This window comes from Scyliorhinus canicula, chromosome 17 (assembly GCF_902713615.1).
Source record: "Scyliorhinus canicula chromosome 17, sScyCan1.1, whole genome shotgun sequence".
Lineage (NCBI taxonomy): Eukaryota > Metazoa > Chordata > Chondrichthyes > Carcharhiniformes > Scyliorhinidae > Scyliorhinus > Scyliorhinus canicula.
This window is the reverse complement of record NC_052162.1, coordinates 92,453,601-92,469,104: the sequence shown is the minus strand read 5'-3', so window position 1 is coordinate 92,469,104 and position 15,504 is coordinate 92,453,601.

Below are 15,504 nucleotides of genomic sequence, written 5' to 3'. Positions count from 1 at the left end.
CCTGTGCGCCCAAAATAAACTACCCACTAACTACAGCCTTGAGTGCCTCCCACAGTCTGGTAACCATGAGCCTGTATCATTCACCTCCACGTAACCCTGAATCGGAGTCCTCACCTGCGCGCGCACACACACACACACACACACCCTCATTTGACAACAGCCTCACATCCAGCCTCATCATCCACATCATCCCAGTTCGGGACATAAATATTAACCAGGAACACCGGCATCCCTTCTAGCTTCCATTAACTGTCAAATACGTACCCATCGGATCAGCCACCATGCTTCCCACCTCAAACGCCACCCCCCTATTCACCAACACTGCCACCTACTCATCTTTATATCCAGCCTCGTGCGGAACACCTGCCCCAACCATCCCTTCCTCAGGCTTGTCTGTTCCTCCAACTTCTTTTATGTCTCCTGCAGACACATCACGTCCGCCTTCAAACTCCTCAGGTGAGTAAATACACGTGACCATTTAACTGGCCCATTCAACTCTCACACATACCACATGACAAACCTGGTTGGGGGGATCCCCTCCACTGCCAATCAGCCATTCTTAGTCCAGTCCCCATCCCGCGTCATGCGCCTTCCAGGCCCGCTCCCGGATGTCCAGCGCTATCTCTCCCTTCCCAACCAAGGGTTAGGTACGTTTTGGCGCCAGCCATTTGGGCGCGGCCGTTGTGGCGCGGCCGTTTTGGCGCCAGCCGTTTTGGTGCCGGCTGTTTTGGCGCCGGACGTTTTGGCGCCGGACGTTTTGGCCCTAATAACATTTCTTTATTTGTAAATTAGCCTCAGTTGAGTTGGCTGCTGGTGCGGGTCCGCTGTCACGTGTTTCGTTCTATCACCATCTTTTTATATATTTTTTAACTAAACCAATTCGCATACCCATATGATGGCTGAGGAAGTATCAACGAAACGTGGTAAAGAAAAATTTGTTCATAACGGATTCCTTTACGTCTTTGACAAAACAAGCAAAGGTGACAGCGAAGTGAAATTTTGGCGTTGTGAGCAAAAAAACCGGTGCCAAGCACGGCTCCATACTAAAGCTGCAAACGTGGTGAGGCAGCTGAACAGCCATTCGCATGATGCTTCTGCTGCACAAGTAGAGGTTGCACTCGTGAAAACTAAAATAAAAAAGAGAGAACAGGAAACCCTTGAGGCACCGACTGTAGTTGTTAATGAATGTTTGACAGACTTATCCCAAGCTAGTCTACCCGCCATTCCTAATATATCTGCTTTGAGGAGAATAATAAGCAGAAAGCGTAATTATGTATTGAACACCCCCACCAATCCAAGTGATTTACAACAATTGATTGTGCCAGAATGCTACAGGATATATGTCCCTCAACCAGGAGTGGAAGAAAATGTTTTACTTTGTGATAGCGGACCAGGTCACGACCGGATATTAATCTTCGGAAGACAGAGCTGGCTACAGCACTTATTGACATCTGATCTGTGGTTTGCAGATGGCACATTCAGTATTGCTCCCACCCTCTTTTCTCAGATTTATGTAATTATGGTAAAAAAAACACGGAGGAGTTACTCCTACGGTTTATGCTCTTTTGCCCAACAAGCAACGCACCACATATGCGAGAATGTTCGCATTATTGAAAGAAATCAAACCCAACTTGAAACCCAGTTCAATCGTCTGTGATTATGAACAAGCTGCGCACAGTGCTATGAAAGACATATTCCCTGATGTTCAAATAAAAGGATGTTTTTTTCATTTAGCTCAAAATATGCAAAAACATCTAGCTAGTATGGGGTTCCATAGTTTGTATAACACTGATCCAGATTTCACGTTAGAAGCTAAAATGATTATTGCCATTGTCTTTGTACCTTTGAACAAAATCGATGAATATCTGGATGCTTTAGCGACCCAACTTCCACATGAACTTCAAGATTTACTCAACTGGTTTGAAGATACATATGTTGGTCATCTGAACAGACGAGGAAATGGTAGACGAACACTTTTATTTCGCCCTGAGATTTGGAAATTTTATCAGACAACATTAAACGGGGAAGACCGCACAAACAATAATGCGGAGGCAGCCCACCGTCGATTGAAATACGAACTTGGCATGCATCATCCCACCATATGGAAACTAATTGATGGCCTGCGTAAAGTACAGAAAGGTAGAGGTGCATATTATGAAAGGTTACTAGCCGGCCATGAACCGCCACAAAAACGAAAAAAGTATAGAGATGCAGATAAAAAAATACATGAAACTGTTCTTAAATTTGAAAACATGGATGCTATCGAGTATTTGAGGAGCCTTGCTCATAATTACCAAATGAACTAAACTAAATGAACTAATTTAAGGTTTTTAACTAAATGAACTAATTTAAGGTTTTTAATTTACAATAAAGTTAGTTTAAAAACTTTTTAAAGCTCATCTTTTAATTTACAGTTTTAAGCTTGCTTTTCAGTCATTTCTTCGAATGATACTGAATCTTGCAACAATTTACTAGCCACAAAAACTAAAAAAAATTCTGTTGTCTGCGCCCCAAACGGCCGCGCCAAATTGGCTGCGCCCAATTGTCCCATGGCGCCAAAACGGCCGCGCCCAATTGTCCCATACCGCCCAACCAAATTGGTGCACCACACCAACAACACCCATGTAAACTGTCCTCCTCCCACCCCCCCCCCCCCCCCCCCCCCCCCCCCACCACCACCACAAAACAAAGAACCTGCTCCATCACCCACCTTCTCCCCATGCCTTGTTTCTGGCAATCCCCCACTTCACTTCCGTTAGATAGCCCATCCAGCTGGCATCCGCCCAAGGCTTGTAACCACCCATCCTCCTCCAATCCAGCCCCCTCCTCCCAACCACCAACAAACATAGAAGAAGCAAAGAGCACACTCACCAACGCTGCTCCCTCATCGAAATCCACCCCAAAATACCCACCCCAGACAAAGCTCCTCTCCAAAGTTCAGTCCTCACACTCTTTCCAGTCCATCTTGCCGCCGGTAAGTGGGTCAGGGCCCTCCAGTCCCAGGGCCCCCAGACAACACCCGCCAGAGGCATCAAAGGTCATGGAATGTGGTAAGCAGCAGGCTGCCTCCACCTCTGATGTACATTCTGGGGACACAGACTCAGCGGTCAACAACGGAAGGTTAAACAGGTTTCCCTTAGTCATCAAGAGCCACCAGACCATTGTGGGGTGGTCCTTAAAGAGGCCGGGGATGACCAGTTGCCCCAGGATGTAGCTGTCATGCACACTCCCGGGGAACTGTGCATACATGTGCATGATCTTCATGTGGTGGTCGCACACGAGCTGGATGCTCAGGGCATAGAACCCGTTCCTGTTGATGTAAGGCACTCACTGATTGCCCAGTGGGTTCAAGGCGGCATGTGTGCCATTTATTTTCCCCTCGACCTGGGGCAACCCGTCGATGATGGAGAATCCTGCTGCCCGGGCATCTTGTTAAACCTGATATAGGCCAAAGTTTATACAGTTCGCTCCCCGTTACTTCACAGATGCATTTGTGATTTGTAGCTTGTGAAATGCCACATAAGTCCCCACTCAATCTCTGGAATGATCCTGAGGTGTAGAGGTTCAGGGCAGCGGTGAACTTGACAGCCTCTGGGAGCAGCATCCTCCTCCACGGTGCGAAGTCCACAAGGACCTGACACAAATGCTGCACCATCTCCTTGTTGAGGCGGAGGCTCCTGCGGCACACGCTGTTTATCATCTGTCGAAAGACCAGCGATGCATGTACACCTCGGGCTGTCGTCGGCCTCCCCCTCTGCGTCCCTCCCTGCCCTGATTGAGAAGCCGGACCTCAAAGGTAGCGATCTCCAGCGTCACGTGCTATTCATAGTGGAAAAAGTAGGATGCATCAAATAAATGTGGCTAATGAGATGGTGTCAGGTGGAGAATTTCAGATTCCTGGGTCTTTGGGGCTGGTTTTAGGGGAGGTGGAGCCTGTACAAACTGGACAGGTTACACGTGGGATGGACCGGAACTAACGCCCTTGGGTGCAGTACTTGATAGAACTACTGGGGAGGGTTTAAGCTAATATGGCAGAGGCGTGGGAACCTATGTAAGGATTCAGAGCAGGGGGGAATCAAGAACAAGAGAAAAAGGACAGAAAGGAGAATAAGAAAAATGATAGGCAGATAAATCAAGGGCCTGTATCAGATAATAATACAGAGTAGAAAGGGAACAGTGGCCAAACCATAGCTTACAAAGGAATTAAAAACAAAATGTATTCATGAATGGGATATAGATGTCGATGGCTGGGCCAGCATTTGTTACCCATCCTGAATTGCCCTTGAACTGAGTGGCTTGCTAGGCCATTTCAGAGGGGGGCAGTTAAGAGTCAACCACATCACCGTGTGGGTCTGGAGTCACATGTCGGCTAGACCGGGTAAATAGAGCAGATTTCCTTCCCCGAAGGACATTAGTGAACCAGATGGGGTTTTATGACAATTGGCGATGGTTTCATGGTCATCGTTATACATTTAATTCCAGATTTTTTATTCAACCAAGTTTCACTATCTGCCATGGTGGGTTTTGAACCCAGGACCCCAGAGCATTACCCTCGGTCTCGGGATTACTTGTCTAGGAACAATGCCACAGCCTCCCCAGATTAGAGAGGGTATTAGATTCAAAGAAGAGGCAGACAAATTAGCAACAAAAAGTAATAGACCAGAGGATTGGGAACAGTTTAAAATTCAGCAAAGGCAGACCAAGGGAATGATTAAGAAGGGAAAATGCTATATGAAAGTAAACTGACAGGGAACATAAAAATTGACTGTAAAATGTTCTATAGGTATGCAAAGAGAAAAAGATTGATAAAAACTAATGTAGGCCCCTTACAGTCAGAAACGGGGGAATTCATAACAGGGAACAAAGAAATTGCTTCTAACTTAAATTAATATTCATAAAGAAATGGTTTTGGGGATATTAAAGGGATTGAAGGCGGACAAATCTCCAGGGCCTGATAATCTTCATCCCATTTAAGAAAGTGGCCCTGAAAATAGTAAATCCATTGGTGGACCGGAGAATCACAGGAGGGCGCCGGGCCCGCGAAATAGCTGCAAATGGGTCATTATAACTCATTTGCCTTTATTTTCATGCTCTCGCTGGTGTGTGGCGTGGAACGTGATCAAACCGCTGGCGGGGGATCGATAGCATGAAATTTAGGTTGGAGCCCGGCGCCGATTCCAATTTTGCACCAATGCCCGATTCTCCATCCCATTGGGGAATGCATTCTGGACTTCCTAGGGATGGGAAATCCTACCCTATATGTTTTTCTTTCAGTTCAGTACAATCCTTCACTTCCTTGGTCAACCAGAAATGATTTAACCCTTTCCTAGAATCCCACTTCCTCACTGGGATATATCTTTGTTGTGCGTCATGGACTCTTCTTTTTTATTAATTTACAGGATGTGAGCATCGCTGGTTAGGCCAGCATTTATTACCCATTCCTAGTTGCCCTTCAGAAAGTGGTGGTGAGCTGCCATCTTGAATCACTACAGTCCTTGAGATGTAGGTCCACCCACTGTTACTGTTAGGGAGGAAGTTCCAGGATGTTGCCCCAGCGACAGTGAAGGAGCGGTGATATATTTCCAAGTCAGAGTGGTGAGTAACTTGGAGGAGAACCTCCAGTTGGTGGGGTTCACAGGTATCTGCTGCTCTTGTTCTTCTAGATCAGTGCTTCTCAAACCATCTGATGTGGCGGACCGGCAGTCTTTTTTTCAATGTGCCAGGGACCAGTGAGCGAAACAAGCCAATCCAGCTGGGGGTTCGGGGGGGGGGGGGGTTATGTGAACCCCCAGAAATTTTTTTGAGATATGTCTTATTGCAGGGGCATTTTGAGATTATCTGTACTAAACATGAGGACATGATGTCTTATTCATTCTAAGGCCAGTCATCATTGACGTAACAAGTCTTCCCAGTGTGCCAGGGACTGGTACCATTTTGTGCCATATAATTAATTGTTTACAATCCGACAAAATATTATTTGAACATTCGTAGTAATATTCATTTTTTTTTTTTTTTTTTTAATAAATTTAGAGTACCCAATTATTTTTTCCAATTAAGGGGCAATTTAGAGTGTACAATCTACCTAACCTGCAGATCTTTGGGTTGTGGGGGTGAAACCCACGCAGACACGGGGAGAATGTGCAAACTCCACACGGACAGTGACCCAGGGCCGGGATTCAAACCCGGGTCCTCAGCGCCGTAGGCAGCAATGCTAACCACTGTGCCACCGTGCTGCCCGTAATATTCATTTATACCGGAAAAATATAATGGATATATAATAAAAGTAAGTTGACATATGTTTTTATTTTATATTGATTTTGTAAACAAGTAATTCAATATTACAATATAAATTTAAAAAATCTTAACAAATCAAACTAGCAAAGTCTTCTGACACAAATATAAACATATGTATATATAAGTAATAAAATGAAAATTATAATGAAAAAAGTAGGTTAAAAAATTATATATATTAGTTATTTTAACCCCAATGAATAAATACGTTAAAATAAAAATTTGAAAAGAATAGGTAACATTAAATTGAAGACATAACCTTGAAAATATGTCGTAATACTAAAATATGAAATTGATGATTATTTTATTAACACAATAATAGGCATGTCAAAACCTTAACCTTTACTAATGTGAAGGGTGAGCCTGCTTCTTATTTGTCAGCTTATCCAATCGTGGTTCAATTGAGGACAGTGCCACTCGCAATGGAGAATGAATATCCATACAATTCCTGTATTTTGTCTTAATGACACTCATTGTTGAGAAGCCAGTCTCGCAGAGGTATGTTGAAGGAAAAGGGAGAAGAATTTTCAGAGCAATTTCACTAAGCTCAGGATATTCTGCTTTCACTTTTATCCAAAAGGAAGCAAGTGATGTTGAAGTTTCGAAACTTATCTTCAATCCTTCGTCAGCAGCCAGCTCCAACAATTTATCTTCCATAGTGACACTTAAGACAAAGTCATCTCTCAGTGGCAGAAACGGATTTCGGATCCATCCAGTCCCTTTCCGTGGATCTTCTTCTGCTGGAAAGTAATGCTGAAAACGATCTACCAAATTAATCAAGTGTTCTTTGATGACATTTTGTAGAGATACAACATTAAGGTCTTTGCCTGCATCGGCGATGACCGTTGCCAATTGGTGAAACATGTCATAACAATCTCTTGACACTCGGCTCTTCCATGCTTCTAGCTTCCGTTTTTGCCCATCGATCTTGTCCGCCATTGTAAAACACGATGCCATCCTTCCTTGCATGGAGGTGTTGGGATCATTAAAGATGGCAAAGATATCAGCCAAATAAGCCAGCTTGGCTAGCCAATCCACATCTCGGAACATTTGTGACCAATTTGGTTTTTTGTCCTCAAGAAACACGGCAAGTTCGTGACGTAGCTCAAATACTCTTGACAAAACTTTTCCCCTTGATAACCAATGTACATCGGCATGCAACAGGAGCTGTTTAACGCCTGTTCACACCAATCCATTTTTTACTTCTGCCTCCCAGTCCCCCGTCTGAAAACAATAAAAACCGGGACAAACTGGACCTCTGTTTGGCCGCCGCTCAACGTGGCAATTGATGATGGAAAGGAGAAAAATGTTTTATCTCGACCACAGTGGTTTCCGTTTTGTTGTTGTTCGAATTTACACAGGAATAGATAATGTGAACCGGCCTTTAAGATTATTAGTACTTACATTTTCAGATCAGTGGGTTGGGGTCCCAAATGACAAACACGCAGATATCCGTATGATGCTCTCAGTTCCACTTCTTGATGGTAACTAACTGACTGACCTGCTGCTCCACACATGTAAATCAGGGTTGTCAAGGTCACGTGTCACATCATCATGATGGTGTTGCCATACCGTTTCATGCATTTTTCAGTTCACTATTTTGCTGTTCATTATATCGCATTCGTTAGTTGTATAGCAATGACTTTTAACATGAGTGAGTAAATGAAAAATGTAGCCATAATAAATATAAAACTAAAATGAAAATATTAAAAAAAAAACCCGAGTCAGATATCCCGGCAGTCTCCCGTGGCATTGAATATCACTACTGTCTCTTTCTTTTCTGGAAACACTCCACGTACCGGCAGACGATGGCTCGCATACCGGCACCGGTACGCGTACCACACTTTGAGTAGCACTGTTCTAGATGATAGTGGTCGTGGGTTTGGAAGGTGCTGTCTAAGGAAGTTACTGCAGTGCAACTTGTAGATGTTATACACAGCTGCCACTGTTTGTCCGCGATGGGGGGTTTGAATCTTTGTGGAAGGAGGAGCAATCAAGCAGGCTGCTTTGTCCTGGACGACGTTGAGCTTTTTAACTGCACAACCACACACTTTTCCACATTTTCCATCTGCCACTTCTTTGCCCACTCTCCTAGCCTATCGAGGTCTTTCTGCAGCCTCCCTGCTTCCTCAACACTACCTGTCTCTCTACATATCTTTGTATCATATGCAAACGTAGCAACAATGCCATCAGCCCTTCTTCCAGATCATTAATACATATCGTGAATTGCTGTGGTCCCAACACTGTCCCTGCAGAACACCATAAGTCACCGGCTGTTTCCTGAAAAGGATTTGGATTTGGATTTGTTTGTTTATTGTCACATGTACCAAGGTACAGTGAAAAGTATTTTTCTGCGAGCAGCTCAACAGATCATTAAGTACATGGGTAGAAAAGAGAATAAAAGAAAATACGTAGAAGGGCAACACAAGGTTATACAATGTAAAAGAGAGAGGTTAGTAATAATGTTAGTGTTAGAATTAAATTTTAAAAGATTAGAACGAGTATAAGTTGAGTAAAAAGTGGATCTGTTTGGGAGAGCTCGCAGAGAGTCACCTCGCTCCGGCGCCATCTTCTGAAGTCCCTTTTATCCCCACTCTCTGCCTCCTGCCAGTCAGCCAATCCTTTATTCATGCCAGGACGTTGCCCCGAACACAACGGGTTTTATTTTGTTTAGCAACCTCAGGTCCGGCACCTTGTCAAAGGCCTTCTGGAAATCCAAGTAGATCACGTCCACTGGCTCTCATTTGTCAAGCTTCCTTGTTACCCACTTACACTATTCTAATAGATTTGTCAGCATGACCTCCCTTTGATGAATCTGTGCCGACTCAGTCCTATTTTACTATGGATGTCTAATCTGCAGTCTGCAGTCTCATCCTTAATAATAAATTCTAAAATCTTACCAACAACCGAAATCAGGCTCGCCGGCCTATAATTTCTTGTCTTCTGCCTCCCTCCCTTCTTGAACAGGGCTGTTTCATTAGCCATTTCCCAATCCTCTGGAACCCTCCCTGCCTCCAGTGATTCCTGAAAGATCACCACCAATGCCTCCACAATCCCCTCAGCTATCTCCTTCAGACCTGTTGAAATCTACCCATGGTTATCAATTGAAGATTTAAGGTCACCCAATATATCGTCAATAGAGACTTCTGGTACAGCTCGACCTTGCTTTGAAGTTGTGGGAAGTTGTTTTCTACCCTTTGAAGGAACCAGGGCCTGGATTATCCCCTACCCGGCGGGGCGAGGGGTCCCGGCGTGTCGGAGTGGCGTCAATCACTCCGGCGTCGGGCCGCCCCAAAGGTGCAGAATTCTCCGCACCTTCAGGGGCCAAGCCCTAACATTGAGGGGCTAGGCCCGTGCCGGAGTGGTTCCCGCTCCACCGGCTGGCGTGAACGACCATTGGCGCCACACCTGCCAGGGCCGAAAGGACTTCGCTGGCTGGCATAAGTCCGCGCATGTGCTGCTGACATCATACCGGCGCATGCTGATGTCATACCGGTGCATGCCGATGAAGACCATCACGAAGAGTGCCCCCACGGCACAGGTCCTCCCGCCGATCTGTGGGCCCCGATCGCTGGCCAGGCCACCGTGGGGCCACACTCCGGGGTCAGATCGCCCCGCGCCCCCCCCCCCAGGATCCCGGTGCCTGCCCGCCCCGCCAATCCCGGTGGTCAGGTAGGTAGTTTAATCCATGCCGGCGGGAAAGCCTGTCAGCGGTGGGACTTCGGCCCATCGCGGGCCGGAGAATTGCCGCGGGGGACCCGCCGTCCGGCACGGGGGGTCCACCGACCGGCGAGGAGTGATTCCCGTGTAGCGCTAACAATTATACTCAAAGCCGAGAGACTGGTTCAATAGAGGCTTTATTGTTGTACGATGTTGTCCCTCCATCTGCAACTGTAGACTAAGGGTCTGAGCAGCTCTCATACATTTATACATAAGCTCCCTGTGGGCGGAGCTAGCCGGCAGGGGCTTACCGGAGGAACCTGTATTACAGGTACAGGCATACATCCCCCTACTGCAGTACACATAACTACAGTGGTTATCTCACCACATTCACCCCCTGTAAAAATGAGTCCGGTGGGGTGACATGTAACTCTAATACAAAGGATGCTATTTACAAGAGGGTCCAACAAGGAAAATCAAGAGTCCATCCGGTTAGCAGGTTATAGGTTGAGCCGAATCGGTGGTCGGACGTTCCGCTGTGATCGGCGTAGCTGTGGTGGTGACGTCGGCACAGGCGGTGATGGCAACGATGGTGCAGGTGTTGGCGGTGTTGGTGCTGGCTGCTGGCGGGATGACTCCGAGAGCAAGCCGAAATCTTCCGTGTCCTCCAGGGTGGGCAGGGGGATGAGGGATGGACCTGATGGGGACGAATAGGGGGCGCTGGGGTTGGCGCGGGAAGGGGTGTGGGCATGGGATCGGCACCTGAGGGAGCCAGGTCCCGGAGCGAGACTGTGTCCTGGCGGCCGTCGGGGAACTCCACGTAGGCATACTGAGGGTTGGCGTGGAGAAGGCGTACTTTGTCCACCAGGGGTTCTGCCTTGTGGTGCCGTACATGCCTACGGAGAAGGACTGGGCCCGGAGTCATGAGCCAAGTCAGGAGCGACACCCCGGATGTGGACTTCCTAGGGAAGGCAAAAACACGTTCATGGGATGTACTGTTAGTTGCGGTGCACAGTAGTGACCGAATGGAATGGAGCGCGTCAGGGAGGACCTGCTGCCAGCGAGCGGCTGGGAGGTTCCTGGACCACAGGGCCAGCTGGACGCCCTCCATACCGTCCCGTTCTCCCTCTCTACCTGCCCGTTTCCCCGGGGGTTGTAGCTGGTCGTCCTGCTGGAGGCGATACCCCTGCTGAGCAGGAATTGACGCAGCTCATCGCTCATGAACGAGGATCCCCTGTCAGTGTGGATGTAGTCGGGGAAACCGAACAGGGCGAAAATGGAATCCAGGACCTTGATGACGGTGGTAGACGTCATATCCGGGCATGGGATAGCGAATGGGAACCTAGAAAATTCATCGACCACACTAAGGATGTAGGTGTTGCGGTCGGTGGAGGGAAGGGGCCCTTTGAAGTCCACGCTGAGGCGTTCAAAGGGGCGGGATGCTTTCATCAGGCGCGCGCGATCTGGCCGGTAGAAGTGCGGCTTGCACTCCGCACAGATCTGGCAGTCTCTGGTGACTGTCCGTACTTCCTCGACGGAGTAGGGCAGATTGCGGGCTTTGATCAGATGGTACAAGCGAGTGACCCCCGGATGGCAAAGGCTCTCGTGCAAGGCACGGAGCTGGTTCACTTGTGCACTGGCACATGTACCTCGGGAGAGGGCATCTGGGGGCTCGTTGAGCTTGCCGGGGCGATACAAGATCTCGTAGTTAAAGGTGGAGAGCTCGATTCTCCACCGCAAGATTTTGTCATTCTTGATCTTGCCCCGCTGCGTGTTGTTGAACATGAAGGCTACCGACCGTTGGTCAGTGAGGAGGGTGAATCTCCTACCGGCCAGGTAATGCCTCCAGTGCCGCACCGCTTCAACGATTGCCTGGGCTTCCTTTTCAACAGAGGAATGCCGAATTTCGGAGGCGTGGAGGGTGCGTGAAAAGAATGCCACGGGTCTGCCTGCCTGGTTTAGAGTGGCGGCAAGGGCGACATCTGAAGCGTCGCTCTCTACTTGGAAAGGCCGAGTCTTGTCTACAGCGTGCATCCCCGCCCTGGCTATGTCAGATCGAATGCGGGCGAAGGCCTGTTGTGCCTCGGCCGAGAGGGGTAAATGTGTGGACTGGATAAGTGGCCGGGCCTTGTCTGCGTATTGCGGGACCCACTGGGCGTAATAAGAAAAAAACCCAAGGCAGCGTTTGAGGGCCTTGGGGCAGTGGGGGATTGGGAGCTCCATGAGGGGGCGCATGCGGTCGGGATCGGGCCCCAGTAGTCCGTTTTGGACTACGTAGCCAAGGATGGATAAGCGGTCTGTGCGGAACACGCATTTCTCCTTGTTGTACGTGAGATTAAGGAGAGATGCGGTGTGGAGGAATTTATAAAGGTTGGCATCATGGTCCTGCTGGTCATGGCCGCAGATGGTGACATTGTCGAGGTACGGGAAGGTGGCCTGCAGTCCGTACCGGTCAACCATTCGGTCCATTTCTCGCTGAAAGACCGAGACCCCATTCGTGACGCCGAAGGGAACCCTCAGAAATTGGTACAGACGACCGTCTGCCTCGAAGGCAGTGTGGGGACGGTCCAATTTACGGATGGAGAGCTGGTGGTAGGCGGATTTCAGGTCAATAGTAGAGAAGACCCGGTACTGTGCAATCTGATTGACCATATCAGAAATGCGGGGGAGGGGTACGCGTCGAGCTGCGTGTACCGGTTGATGGTCTGGCTGTAGTCCACGACCATCCTGTGCTTCTCCCCGGTCTTAACCACTACCACCTGGGCTCTCCAAGGGCTGTTGCTGGCCTCGATGATACCCTCCCGAAGCAGCCGCTGGACTTCGGACCTGATGAAGGCCTTGTCCTGGGTGCTGTACCGTCTGCTCCTGGTGGCGATGAGCTTGCAATCCACAGTCAGATTGGCAAAGAGGGAGGGAGGCTCGACCTTGAGGGTCGCGAGGCCGCAAACGGTGAGGGGAGGTAGGGGTCCGCCGAATTTGAGGGTGAGGCTCTGGAGATTGCACTGGAAATCCAGGCCTAGTAAGAGTGAAGTGCAGAGGTCGGGGAGAATGTACAGACGGAAACGGTCAAATTCCACGCCCTGTACAGTAAGTTTAACCAGGCAGAAACCCCGGATCGGGACAGAGTGGAAACCGGAGGCAAGGGAGATCTGCCGGTCGGCGGGATGGACCGCAAGGGAATAGCGCCTTACCGTGTCCGGGTGGACGTAGCTCTCGGTGCTCCCGGAGTCGATGAGGCAGGAGGTCACATGGCCGTTGACCAGCACCGATGTGGAAGAGGGTGCCAGGTTGCGAGGACGGGACTGGTCGAGCGTAACGGAGGCGAGCAGTGGTTGATCAGCGTTTGAGTCAGATGAGTCCGACGAGGAGCGGTAGCGACCCGTGTCCCGTGATGGCGGCCCCTGGAGACGAGATGGCGGCATCCGCAGTACCTGTGGGTAAAATGGCGGCGTCCATCGAGCGCACGTTGTGGGGTCGGAACAAAATGGCGGCGCCCATGGAACGCACATGGCTGTGGTGGATGAAGATGGCGGCGCCCATGGGGCGCACGTGGCGGGGGCGGCAAAAGATGGCGGCGCCCACTGATCGCACGTGGGGTCGGGGGAAGCGGACGGCGGGGCCCATTGAGGGAGCGGCTGAGGTGTGGGGACCAGCGGCGCGATAGCGGCGACCGTCCGGGACTGACACACCGCTGCAAAATGCCTCAGAAGTAACAGTGGGGACCCCCAGGGGGTGCGGTGCGGCGGGCAGCACAGGCATAGTGCACGGGGGCGGCTGCTGGTGGGGCCGTTTGCGGGGTCCACGAGGGGTAGGACGGATGGGCCTGGGGGACCGTTTGCGGGGTCCACGAGGGGTAGGACGGGTGGGCCGAGTGGCTAGCGGAGTAAGTTTGCGCACTACGGGAGGCGCCCGTCATGGAAAGCGCCAGGGCCTTTGCAGCCGCGAGGTCGGGGGCGACCCCTTCCAGCAGTCGTTGCCGGATGGGGTCCGATCCAATGCCTGTAACGAAGGCATCGCGCATGAGTAAATCGGAATGTTCCGTGGCTGTGAGGGCCCGGCAGTCGCAGTCTTGTACCAGAGGTATAAGGGCCCTCCAGAAGTCCTCAATCGACTCACCCGGCTGCTGGACGCGAGTAGAAAGTTGATGCCTCGCAAACAGGGTGTTCGCCGATGGTGCATAGTTCTCCTTGAGCAGTTCCATAGCTGCGGCGTAGTCGGTCGCATCTCGAATGAGCGGAAAGACGCTGGAGCTAAGTCTGGAGTACAGGAGTTGCTTTTTCTGAGCCTCCGTCGGGGGAGGGTCCGCTGAAGAGATGTAGGCCTCGAAGACTGCGAGTCAGTGATCAAAGTCTTTTCTGGCGTGAGGCGAATGCGGATCCAGCTGCAGATGGTCAGGCTTGATTCTGATGTCCATGGTGAATGGGAAATCGTACAACAATAAATTGTAGCGCTAACAATTATACTCAAAGCTGAGAGACTGGTTCAATAGAGGCTTTATTGTTGTACGATGTTGTCCCTCCATCTGCAACTGTAGACTAAGGGTCTGAGCAGCTCTCATACATTTATACATAAGCTCCCTGTGGGCGGAGCTAGCCGGCAGGGGCTTACCGGAGGAACCTGTATTACAGGTACAGGCATACATCCCCCTACTGCAGTACACATAACTACAGTGGTTATCTCACCACATCCCGCACCCGCCGAATCTTGGGGGGCGGAGAATTCAGGACACGGTGGGGGCGGGATTGACGCCGGCCCCGGGCGATTCTCCAACCCCCCGGGAGGGTCTGAGAATGCCGCCCCAGTCTATTTTAGGGCTTTCGTCCGTCATGAATCCTGCCTTATAAACGTATTTTTTGGTCGTAAACAAGTGTGTGTAATTTGAAGATTACAATTTCACAACAATACAGTTGTATTTTATTTAGTTATACGGCCTGCACCCGATTGAATAGCTCTTTCTTTACAGGTCCTTTCTAGAGGGGTCAAAGCACTAGCAGTTGCGGATTTAAGACTTTTAATGGGTGAAAAAATATTTTGTTACCCCAGTCTAGCCATTCTTCGGATAGATGTCTTGGGTCTTCCGTCCTTCTGGCATTTCCACTAACGGTACGATCTTCGGTCTTCCGATTTCCTCCGACTCTTTCCGACCGTTGACTTTGCGCTCCTCTCCTCTGCATGCTACGTCAATTGTTGAATTCTAGCCGTGGTTAAGTGTAGTCTCGTATACACTTAACTAAGCAGAAATTTGCACTACACGTCTCGGGTGCGAAATTAAATCTTTATTGTGTGTTGATTGATTGTAATTGAGAGTTTGAAATCTTTTTGTGGTTACAAATCAAATGGTCTCAAGAAAGCCCCTGCCAGCAGAAGACTTTCAAGAGATAATTAAACTTAGTAGCTTACAAACGACTTGAACTTCAAAAATACAGCAATGGTTTCTTGCTCAAAGCAAAATAGCTTGCCGACAAGAGTTAGAGTGGAAATATGAAAGAAGAAATAAAGATAGTAGATAGTCAAGCAAATAGTATAGGATGATTCACGAATGAAGATGGCTGA